An 11,827-nucleotide genomic window follows, 5' to 3' on the forward strand; every position below is an offset into this window, starting at 1 on the left:
TTACATAACTTTCTTTCCTTTGCTTATTTCCTTGACCTCCTCACACCTCCCTTTTTTGTATTCTAATTCAATTAGATATTTCAGCAAATCCTTTCCATCTTTATTTCTATCCTAATGATTTATCTTAATATACTATAATTTAACGTTCTGTTCTTTCACCAATTAACAATCCATTTTTACTTAATCCTTTATATCATTTCTGCTAAAACCACATTACTTCATTCCAACATCCTTCTAACATTCCTTAATTTTACAATGTTTCTGTAGATAAACTTTAAATTTATTCCAATCTTCTTCCACCGACTCTTCTCCTTGGTCTCGGATTCTGCCAGTCATTTCCGCCAGTTCCATATAGTCCATCACCTTCATCTGCCACTCTTCCCGGGTGGGTAAACAAATTCAACTAGACTAAACCATCCAGGGCTCCTTTACCTTTACCTATTTATGTCACTCAGGAGAGGGATCTGTCAAATGTATTGTGTGTACATGAATGACAGTAGCACATAGCAACCACAATGGTAACACAATTTCATTAGTACATGGCTGGGTTTGCCATTGTGAGTTTAGAATTTCTGAACATCTGAATCAGGGATACGACACAGGGACAGATTTGGGCCTTCTTCCCAGGTGAAAGATCACAGTTTTTTTCCAGTTCAGCCTGTTGCCTTCTCATTCTTGATAGCTTTCTAACATTTGCTCTCCTACTGCTACCAGTGAAACAGCAGTTCAAGACAATGTATATGTAAATTGACAGTTATCGAAGGTAATACCATTATAAATATACTAGTTGAATGAAAACATGGGATATGTTGCTAGCAATGTTTTGCTTTCTTATCCGACTGTACAATTCTGATTCTATGCTCTTACTTTTTCAGTTCTCTTCACATCTACCTGGCTGTTCTTTCCATTGAAGCCCCGGCCATTCACTTGACTTTCTGCATTCAAAACTATTCCTCTCAGCTGCAAGCAGACAAACTTTGTTTCATGGATTGGGGAGTTATTAGGATGGTAGGCAAAACATCAGGGGGAAAAATATAATGAATGAAGCTATACAGATCCGAGAGAAACAGATGTTGGTGTTATAAAATGTTCCCTTCATAAATCCTGAAATTTTCACTGTATTCTCAAGTGAATAACTTTTTAACACATAAACACTCAATTAATTTAAGGTAATAATATATACTTTATAAGTTCAAACCCCAGTGACACAGAAAAATAGAACTCAGTTTATGGCATTCAAAAGTGCAGTCCCCATGTATTGAAAGATGTCGGTTCTGCTTTCTGTACTGGGGGTTGTGGCAATATGTGTGCAACAGGCCTGAGAGAGTTCAGAGTTAATAATGGCAGCAGAAGGCATCTACCTTTCAGATGCAGCGTGGGCAGAGGAAGCCCTGGCGGTATTGCTAGCGAAAAGATGGCTGGCGTTGCTGAAGTGCTTAACCACAATTGTGCTTTATATTAAAATAAACAGTTCCGTCTCATTAGTAAGTGGCACTGCCTATTTTTATGGGATCTTGAGGACACACCTAACTCTCTACAACTGCAGAGGTGAAGAGATAGTTATTAGATAATCTCTGGACCTGATTTCTATTTTATTGATCGTGTGCACAACCCCCTTACATATGGTTAAGGAGGTTGACTGTACTGATTCAGTCATCAGTAATGAATTTAGGCCTCCCCTTCCCCGAGAAACCCATTCCCCCAAGAGCTCTGTTGACAACATCAACAGAGCTCTTCACACATAGCAGCCAAGCACTCCTTGGGGCGGAGACCAAGTGCTTTCCCTTTCTATTTAACTGAGTCATGCTGCAAACAGTGTGAGGGCCTGACTGCATCCTTGCTGCCTGCACCCAAATCCAGACCTGGAGGCTGTGTTCTTCAGCCATTGAAGTCAGCAGGCTGTTCTAGAAGAACTGGGACCTGATACGCAGAAGGAACAGCTCTGTAGACCAGGCTTGGCCAATCCAGGAAATTCTGCCTATCCAAAAATCTGATATTACACGACCTAATTCTCTTTTGTGTCTGAGAAAGACTCTGAGAACTGGGCAAAAATAGGCCATGACAGCTAACTAGCCTGAGTACCAGCCCCAGAGACAATCCATTTAAGCACGCAAGTCCCTAGTATCTGAATTGCTTTGCATTATAACTTAATTTTGGTTCACAACTTAACTCTCATTTATCGGCTGAGGTTGATTTGTCAGACTTAGAGGCCCCTGTTGCAATCCACTCAGTTGTAGGGCCTTCTCCCAGGTGAGTTTAAGACCTTTTAATGAGCCCACAAAAATATCAAGAAGTTCCTTATGAAGAACAGATACCAATCCTTTGCCCTGATGACTAGGATTTAATAATAATTTAGTAAGGAGTTGAAAGCTTGTGCTTTAAGGGCAGGATCAGCCAACAAATATTGGAACTGACAGCTATGCAGCCAGTTAAGTCCTCCATCTCCTGCAGCTAGCTTGACTTGTTCAATAGAAATTGAATTGTCATTGTTATGAAAGTCACATAACCTTTCTCCCAGGATAAAATTGTTCTCCACAAACTCATATCCATAAACTTTGAGTGGCATCCTAAAGAAAGACTGTGGTGTTATTTTCCCCCAGATCCTCAGTGTGTTTACAGTAAGGTTACCTGACTTCCCCGTTTTCCGGGAACAGTGTCTGGATTTACAAATCAGTCCCCATACAGAATCCATTGAAGTTGAAAAGTGTCCCCAGATTCATTGGAAAAAATCTGGTAACCTTAGTTTACAGTGTACGGATTATGTATACATTGCAGAACAGAAAGAGTTAGGTTTTAAAAATGGCAAGACCCATCAATCATTTTCTTGTAACATCCTCTGTTCTAATCCATTTCTTATTAACGTTCCTACTAATAAAACAAAGCTGTCATATTTGAAACATGTCACAGTATAACAGTACATGCTAAAATCCCCATTCCCCTCCATCTGGCCTCCTATAATAGCTTTCCAATGATAATCTGGGCTTCCTTTTTAGAATACAGAATTACTATTTAGTTTTGTATTCTAAAGAAGAAGCCTGGATTGTTTAAGGATGCCAGGATAGAGGGAGTGGGAAGCACCTGAAAAAATGTAAATATTTAAGAACTGCCATCATTTGTATCATAGCAATTCAGTTCATGGTGGTGAAGGAAACAAGCCGAATGAAGGAAGATAAATACAAGCAGAACAGACTTGAGTAAGTGTTGGGATGAGTGGATAGTAGGATGGAGAATGAGAGAAAGAACCAGGCTCAGCACACATCCAGGATTTGTCAAACTTAACAGATCTAACAAACTATCCAAGTTAGATGAGCTTTGACAAATGAATCTGACTTCTTCCACCATATCTTTGAATATTATACACACACACAAAACCCCCCACCCTTAAAAGGGCCTCTTTTAAAAGCCCTGGACTCTTCACTAAAATAAATGGGCAGGGAAATCTTAACAAATGGGCAGGCTGATATTGGAGGAGGCATTCTTTCATATATTTGGGGACAAAGTCATTTGGGGCTTTTTTGTCATCATAAGCACCTTGAATTCAGCCCACCACTGGCAACCAATGCAACACTTTGAAAAGTGGTGTTATATGGGGGGGGGGGGAACACAAGCACACATTAGTATCATGAATGACTTTGGGATGCCTCATGGGAAATGCTTAATAAATGAAATAAATAAAAGTACCCGGGCCACTGCATTTTGCACCAGTTGTAACCACCAGCTGTAATCTCCAGACCATATTCAATGTAATGTTTACACTGCATGTAAATTTAGACAGATGCCTTGATACAGGGGTAGGCAACCTAAGGCCCGGAGAGCGGATCCGGCCCAATCGCCTTCTCAATCCGGCCCACAGTCCAGGAATCAGCGTATTTTTACATGAATAGATTGTGTGCTTTTTAAAAAAATGCATCTCTGGGTTATTTGTGGGGCACAGGAATTCATTCATTATTATTTTTTTCAAAATATAGTCCGGCCCCCCAAATGGTCTGAGGGACGGTGGACCAGCCCCTGGCTGGAAAAGGTTGCTGACCCCTGATTTAATAGAACCATAGGCCTGCAGAGCAAGAAAGGACCCCAGAGAGTTCTCTAGCCCAATCCCCTTCAATGCAGCAATCTCAACTAAAGGTTCCAGGAAAAGACGGCCATCCAACCACAGCTTCCAAATCTCCAAGGAAGGAGAATCCACAGCCTCCTGAGGGAGTCCAGTCCACTGTTAAGCAGCTCTCACCATCAGAAACTTCTTCCTTATGTCTCGTCAGAATCTATTTTCTTGTAGCTTGAATCCAACGATTTGGGTCCTACTCTTCGGAGCAAGAGAAAGCAAGCTTGCTGCCTCTTCCATGGGACAGCCCTTCAGCTATTTGAAGATGGCTATCAAAACTCCTCTCAGTCTCCTGGCTAAACATACCCAGTTCCTTTAACCACTCCTCATAAGGCTTGGTTTCCAGACCCTTGATCACCTCAGTCTCCCTCTTCTGCACAGATTCCATCTTGTCAATATCCTTCTTAAATTGTGGTGCTCAGAACTGGACACAATATTCCAGGTATAGTCTGACCAAGGCAGATGAGAGCTGTGTTCTTACTTCCCTTGATCTGGACACTATACTTCGGTAGATGCAGCCTAGAATATCATTAGAGTTCTTTTCCTACATCATTTCCATGCTTTGAAATTCATGAATGCAGGCATGTGCAGAGCTTGTCTGAGGCCTGGCACAGGAGTCTTGTTAGAATAAAGTTATAAAGTCAAACAAAGAAGTAGCTGGTGCAATTGCATAAGATGGTGGGGGTCCCTGGCCAGCTTAGTTCTGCAAGGCCTGGAGCAAGTGCTCCCCCCTCCCTTTGCACAGGCCTGCATGAATGAAAGTGCCTTAACTCTTCTCTTAAACATTTCCAAATGTGATATCATAAGTTAGTTGCTACAGAGATGTGTGCTTTAAATTGCATTGTTGTAGAAAGAGAGCCCAGTATGTTCTGTATGGAACTGCTTACAAAGTGTCTCCATGCCTCCAGGCCTATCCTCCCATTTCCTGGAAATCACTGAAGAGTCACAACTTGATGGTGGAGATTCACGTGAAGCAGCTCTGTATCATATATTATGAGAGTTGGGAATCACTTCTAATGAGGCCACCTTTGGCGACAACCCTTTAATGACTGTAACAAGTGCTCTTGCCCAAATACTGTGCAAGAGAAACAATTGCTTCAGAGTTGAAAGACGAATGGTGTACGGAGCTCTTTAGGTATAACTTATGCTTCTATTTTGCAAAGGCTTTAGCTTTCAGCTATAGGTGTTTGTTCTGTGCCATACAGATTTGGATTTTAGGCAATTTGTTAAATAAATGATGACTTGCTGTGCCGCTTCAATTTCTTTTTTTTTTTTACATCTAGTCACAAACCACAATCACTTACAGGAAATGGAATGTTTACTTGAGTTTATTATACAAGGGTCTGGATGTGAGCTGTGGGATTTTTACACCTCATAGCAATGGTATTACAATTTATTTACATCTTCATGTTGGCAGCTGTACAAACTGTTATGAAATAAGACAATCACACCTTAGGGAGCAGCAATTATGGCTAAAGTTATAAATAGCATGAAGGAGGGCAAGTGTTTGGCACTTAAGAGGAAGAGAATAGAAAGGAGTCTGGCCAATCTTCAGAACACCATCCTCTTGCTCATTATGATGGCATGCACTAATTAAACTTAAAAGTTGTACGAACAGGCTGAATGACTAAGCCAACCAGTCCCCACACAGTCCTGCTCCAAGCTCATGAAGAGCAAAGTTGTTTTTAGTTATGTCATAATTTGGACAGTCTCATGATGACATCACTCTGAACTGAATTAATGCAGAATTAATACCATATGTACAAAGCACTAATAGGTTTTGAATTTGAGAAGCCCAATGATAAGCCTGGGTTAGATTTCCCAATGAGAGTCCGTCCCCCACCCCCTTCTAGCACTTACCTGAATCCAGTATCACAAAAATCAAGTTTCCAATGCTTTGTTTTTTTACTAAATTTTTTTTAAATTAATATACACATTATCGTCTTTTACTTTTAGTGTTCATATTTTTTAAAAAAACCAATAAAATCACAAAGCATCATTAGTAATGGTGTCAAAATCAGTATTCTACAGGACAAAATCCCAATGGTGTGAAACTGCTCTGATAAATTTCACTTGTCTTTTGGCTTCCCTTGAGATTTTTCAAATGTTTTGCCTACAGAGGATCCTTCAATGTTGGTTTCTAATTTTGGTTTAAGGGAAATCCAGCTAAGCCAAAATGTATATACACTCAAGTTGAGGAGTTTCATTAATAGTTTTCAAACTTGTGTGACTTCTGCAAAAATCCTCAGATGTTAGCTGAATAAAAAGGCAGATCTACTTTTTCAAGATAGGATCATAACTAACAAATCCAGGAAAGTTTCTTTTCCCTGTTTAAAATCTGAAATAATTTTTGCCCTCTTTGTGAGCTGAAAAATCATAGGATCATAGGATCATCGTATTGCGAAGTTGGAAGGGACCCCCCAAGGGTCATCTAGTCCAACCCCCTGCAATGCAGGAAAGTCAAGTAGATCATCCATGACAGATGACTATCCAACCTCTGCTTAAACACCTCCTAGGAATGAGAATCCATCGTCTCCCAAGGGAGTCCGTTTCATTGTTGAACAGCTCTTGCTGTCAGAAAGTTCTTCGTGATGTTTAATCAGAATCTTCTTTCATGTAACTTGAATCCATTGGTTCGGGCCCTACCCTCTGAAGCAGGAAATAACAAACTTGCTCCATCCTCCATGATATTGAGATATTTGAAAATGGCTCTTGTATCTCCTCTCGGTCTCCTCTTTACCAGGCTAAGCATACCCACAGCTGTTTCTTTTTTCAAGTGAAAAATTAAGAATTTTTATGGATCAAACCTGCTAAATTTAGTAGTTCAACAACTGAATCCAGTACTTCTACAACTCCACACACATATGAAATCAAGAATGGGGGAGGAGTCTATGTCAATTTTATCAGATAAGACTAACCAGGCAAATCTTCTGGGCTTTATCCATTAGTATCCTTATTTTTTAAAAAAAGTATTGAAAAACTTTCAAATTAGAATATAAATTAGCATCTTTCCAAGAAAATGTTCATGAGGAGAATGTCCTTGACAATTCCACGCACCCCATCCATTTGAACTCTGTCCACAACACACCAATGTCCAGGGCCAAGCAGAGTTTCTGCAGATGTGGAATTCATTTGGAAGTGCTTCTGGGGTATCAAAGTCTGGGGTAGCCTGGAATTGGGGGCTGTAGGCCTATAGACAAGTCCCTGGTGTAGGAGCTAGACTTTCCCCCCAATATCTATCTGTGACAGGGATATGAATAGGCTTTCTGGAGGACAAAAGAAGACGGGGGGTCTTTCTGTTAAGTTTGTATCACTAAATGAAATAAAACCAGCTACAGCTACTAAATGAAATAAAACCAGCTCTGATCCACATTAATAAGAGAGCAGAATATATGAAAAATCTGCCTCTTGGAAAAGTTGTTCATAAGTAAGGAGTCTACAACAAGTGTCCTATAGGTTACTTGCATAGCAGTCAGACCCACAATCTGTATGTGTGTGTGTGCATGTGCGCGTGCGTGAGAGAGACCCACATTTGACCATTTCTTTCATCCTCACAAGTCACTGTTCTCCCACTATAGGAGAGGCAAAGGACAAAATAGTGTTTTGTTTTGTTTTGTTTTTTTAAAATAATATTTATTACTTTAATTTTTTTTATAAGATATTTATTAAGATTTTCAAAGATAATACATTATAAAACAAAAAGAAAAGAAAAACAAAAATACAAAAGTACAAAAATACGAAAAATAAAAACAATTTAAAAACACATAAAATTTCCATTTACTTATTTTCATTTAACTTATTTTCCAGACCTCCTCATACCTCCCTTTCTTATATTCTAATTCAATTTGTTTGTTTAGCAAATCCTCACCACTGATTCTCTTAATTATTTCAAAACCTTATTTTCCATCTCTTTTATACATTACAGCTGAAAACCGCTTAATTTCTATCCAATATCATTCTAACATTCCTTAATTTTACAATATTTCTGCAAATAGTCTTTAAACTTCTTCCAATCTTCTTCCCCTGCCTCTTTTCCCTGGTCTCGGATTCTGCCGGTCATTTCTGCCAGTCCCATATAATCGATCATCTTCATCTGCCATTCTTCCAGAGTGGGTAGATCTTGCGTCTTCCAATATTTTGCGATGAGTATTCTTGCTGCTGTTGTCGCATACATAAAGAAAGTTCTATCCTTCTTTGGCACCAATTGGCCGACCATGCCCAGAAGAAAAAGAAAAGAAGAAGAAAAAAAAAAAAAGAAAGAAAAAACAATACAATACAATACATAAACAATACACCACACAACATTAACGCATTAACCTAAACAAAACAAAACAAAAACCATTTAAAAACATACATCATACCATTTCAATGCCTTATCTTTCATTCCCTTGTTTCATCGACTTCCTCTCACCTCCCTTTTTGTATTCCACTTCTATTAATTGTTTCAGCAAATCCTTTCCATCTTTCACTATTTTCTGTCATATAAATATCTTAACTTATTTTAACCTTATTTCCATTAATACTATAATACTTAGTTATGCTTAACTCCTTATAACACTTCTACTAAGGCCATATAATTTCATTCCAACATTTTTCTAACACTCATTAATTTTACCCTATTTCTATAAATAAACTTTAAACTTTTTCCAATCTCACCGTCTCTTCTCCCTGGTCTCGGATTCTGCCAGTCATTTCCGTCAATTCCATATAGTCCATCAACCTGGTGATCTTCTGTCCGAGGCTCTTAACTCTTTTCCAGGTCCCTTCTGCAAATCTTCTTCGTATTTATACATACACTTTACTTTATCTTCTGCTGATCTTGTTCTTAATTTTCTTTCTTTGATGCTGAAGAGTAGGTCTCGGGGGAGCTCCAACCTAACAATGTTTTTATTCCTTCTCGACATGTCATCCACATCTCTGTGATTAAAACTAAAATCCAAAAGATATTTCAGGACGTGTTTCAAAGTCCCTCCAAATCTGAAGGTCCCCACAACTCCAATTTCCTCCTGACCCAGGTCCAGATCCCAAAGGTCAGTAAATCCCTGCATGAGGTGATCTATCCAACTTTCCTTCTCCAGTCCAAGCAGGGTTCCAATCTGACTTTCTCTGAATTCAATCCTAGAGGGCAACAACTTGTAATCATCAAATTGCCTCTGTAAGGCTGGGGCTCTCTCCCTCTCCACTTGTATTACTTTAGGTTCAACAACCACAACTTTCTCCCTCGCTTTCTCCACCATTTGGCATGTCAAAGTAGATTCCTGTATCGGTTCCTGAATAGTTTCTGTGTAGATGTTCACTTTTTGTCCCAAATTAGTCACTTTTTGTCCCAAAATATCAATTTTAATATTCATCACATCCGTCTTCTTGTGGAGCTGTTGCAATGACTCACTTATCTTGCATAGTGCAATCACTAAGGCTTCTTCTGTCGACATTCTCAAGCAATCCAAGGTCAATCTCACGGTTTTCTCTTGCAGCTGGAGATTCCACCAGCCCAACTCTTGTAACAGTTTCAAAGGCTCCCTCTAGAGGGAAACAATTTCTGTTTGTATCAATCCTTTTAAACACAGTTCAAGCAGTAACATTAGTTTCAATTTTCAGCTACTTTTACTCCTTTTTAAACGCAGAAGGGGACAATGAAAGCAATGTATTTCTCTTATTTAACTAACTGTCACAGTCAATGAACTTTCCCAAAAACGTCAGTCTTACTAGGTTCAGAGTGGTGGTGATCCAACTTTCTTCACTCTCTCCTGCAGGCTTACGCGATCCAAAATTTCCCCCCTCTTCTCCTGCCTCCAAGGGGGGTTTAATGATTTTAGCCGATGGAAGTTTAATCCTTTACATAGGACTTTCCAAGACTTTAGCTTGCAAATTCTTTGCTTCAATCTATTTACAAAAGGGGAAGGCAGACTTCCTGTTTGAAACCTCCCCGTTTCGGTGCCAAATTAAGACGTTTAAAAATCCAATTTTCCGCTCTACTCATGGGTAGTTGTTTAGAATCAAATTGTCCACAGGAAAAAGTCAGCGCTCTCCGGCAACAGCAATGCGGCTTCACTCCGTGAAAGAAGCAGTCAATTTGAAGCATCGCGCCGCTCACCCCACATCGCTCCGGATCCCCGAAACCGGGTCTCCCCGCGAGTAGGGGAGGCGCAAAAGGTGCCAGCGGAATCCCACGTTCACAGGCTTCTCCCGCCTGCGATTTTTAGTGGGTCTCCGCCTTCGCCGTGGCGCCCAGACCCTTAATTCCACGGAGCAAATTCCTGCCGATCAGAGGAATTCCTCCATTGCTGGAGGCGCTAACCCGGATAGTGTTGCCTCCCATTCCAAAAATCAAATTTCAACACTGGTGTTGGACCAACATTCTCCAATACAGCTGATGACATCTTGCTTCCTTAAAGTGTGCACCCAGAGAGCTGGCCTCCCAGCATCTGCCACCTGTGGTGAACAACTCACTCTTCTTGTTTTTTGGTATTTTGGATTAAAAGAATAAAATAGTAGCAGTAGAATAAAAGGAGAATTGCCTGGATGCCTGGATCCAGGTTTGGGGCAAGTACTCATCAATGAGAGAGACCCAGCAGAGATTTAAAATCATAAAACCTGCAGCAAAGTAATGCATGGAAATACAGGTTGGTAGACCTTTAAAATATCCCCTTCTAGGTTTCTTCCATAGTTCCCCACTTCCCTTAGCACAGAAAGAGACCGCACATTTGGTAAGTTAAAAATGGTTTACTTACAAACTCTTCAAAGGTCAGATGCATGTGCTTTTCCATACAATAGCAATAAAAGACAGGCAGTAGTTTCAAAAAGTGATAAATGTTTCTAAATTGTTTCTACAGAAACATAAACATGACTTGCTAAAGCAATACAGTCTAAGCTTGGAGCATCCAGCTTAGACATGCTTACTGGTCAGGTTCACATAGTGGAAGAAAAAAGAATAAAGAGTTTGGTAACTCTTCCTCTCAAGATGAGCTGGCGTGACTTAGCTAAGGCTGGCAGGACAGCTTACTCCATGGTATTAACCCCTTCATGCATTAATTAGAGTTAAGCATGTTAAGGCTGATTTATCCCACAACTGTGCCCGATGTGGGGCCAGCACTAGAGATAACACATGCTTAGTTTGCTCACTAGTTCTTTGTATCTGAGACTGCATATCTGCAAGTTCTCTTTGCTATTGTATGCAAAAGGAAATCTATTTCTTTAAGCAGTGTTTTCCCTACCAAATACCTGTTGCCTTGTATAGTTAACTATTAGATTACATGTTATTTCGGCTCTATGTGAGTCTGTCGGTCATATGAATAATTAAAGTTTACACTTTGAGTAAGTCTATGCCTTTTAAAATTGTCTATAAAATGGAACATCTATCTGAAATTTGAAAAGTGCTGTTGCACTCAGATCTTTCCTGGTTGGCCACTGAGAGAAAAGAACTCTGGACTAGAAGGGCCTTTGAAATAATCCAGCAAGGTTTTCCTTGTGTTCCTATGAATCTGATGGGGGAGATCATCTGGAGTTTCAGAGTAAGGTATTCATTTAAATTTTGTCTATCACACTTACATACAGTGGCCCTAAAAGATCATAAATCAATATGCTGACTGACAACAAACTGAACGTGAACCCTGGGAAGAAGAAGACACTGTGAGGAAGTGGTTCCCAGGTTCAGGAGATTGGCCATTTGTCTGTTCTGGATGGGGTCGTTCTCCCTCTGAAACTACAGATCTATAGCCTGATCCA

This window comes from Podarcis erhardii, assembly GCF_964252035.2.
Source record: "Podarcis erhardii genome assembly, chromosome: 9".
Classification (NCBI taxonomy): domain Eukaryota; kingdom Metazoa; phylum Chordata; class Lepidosauria; order Squamata; family Lacertidae; genus Podarcis; species Podarcis erhardii.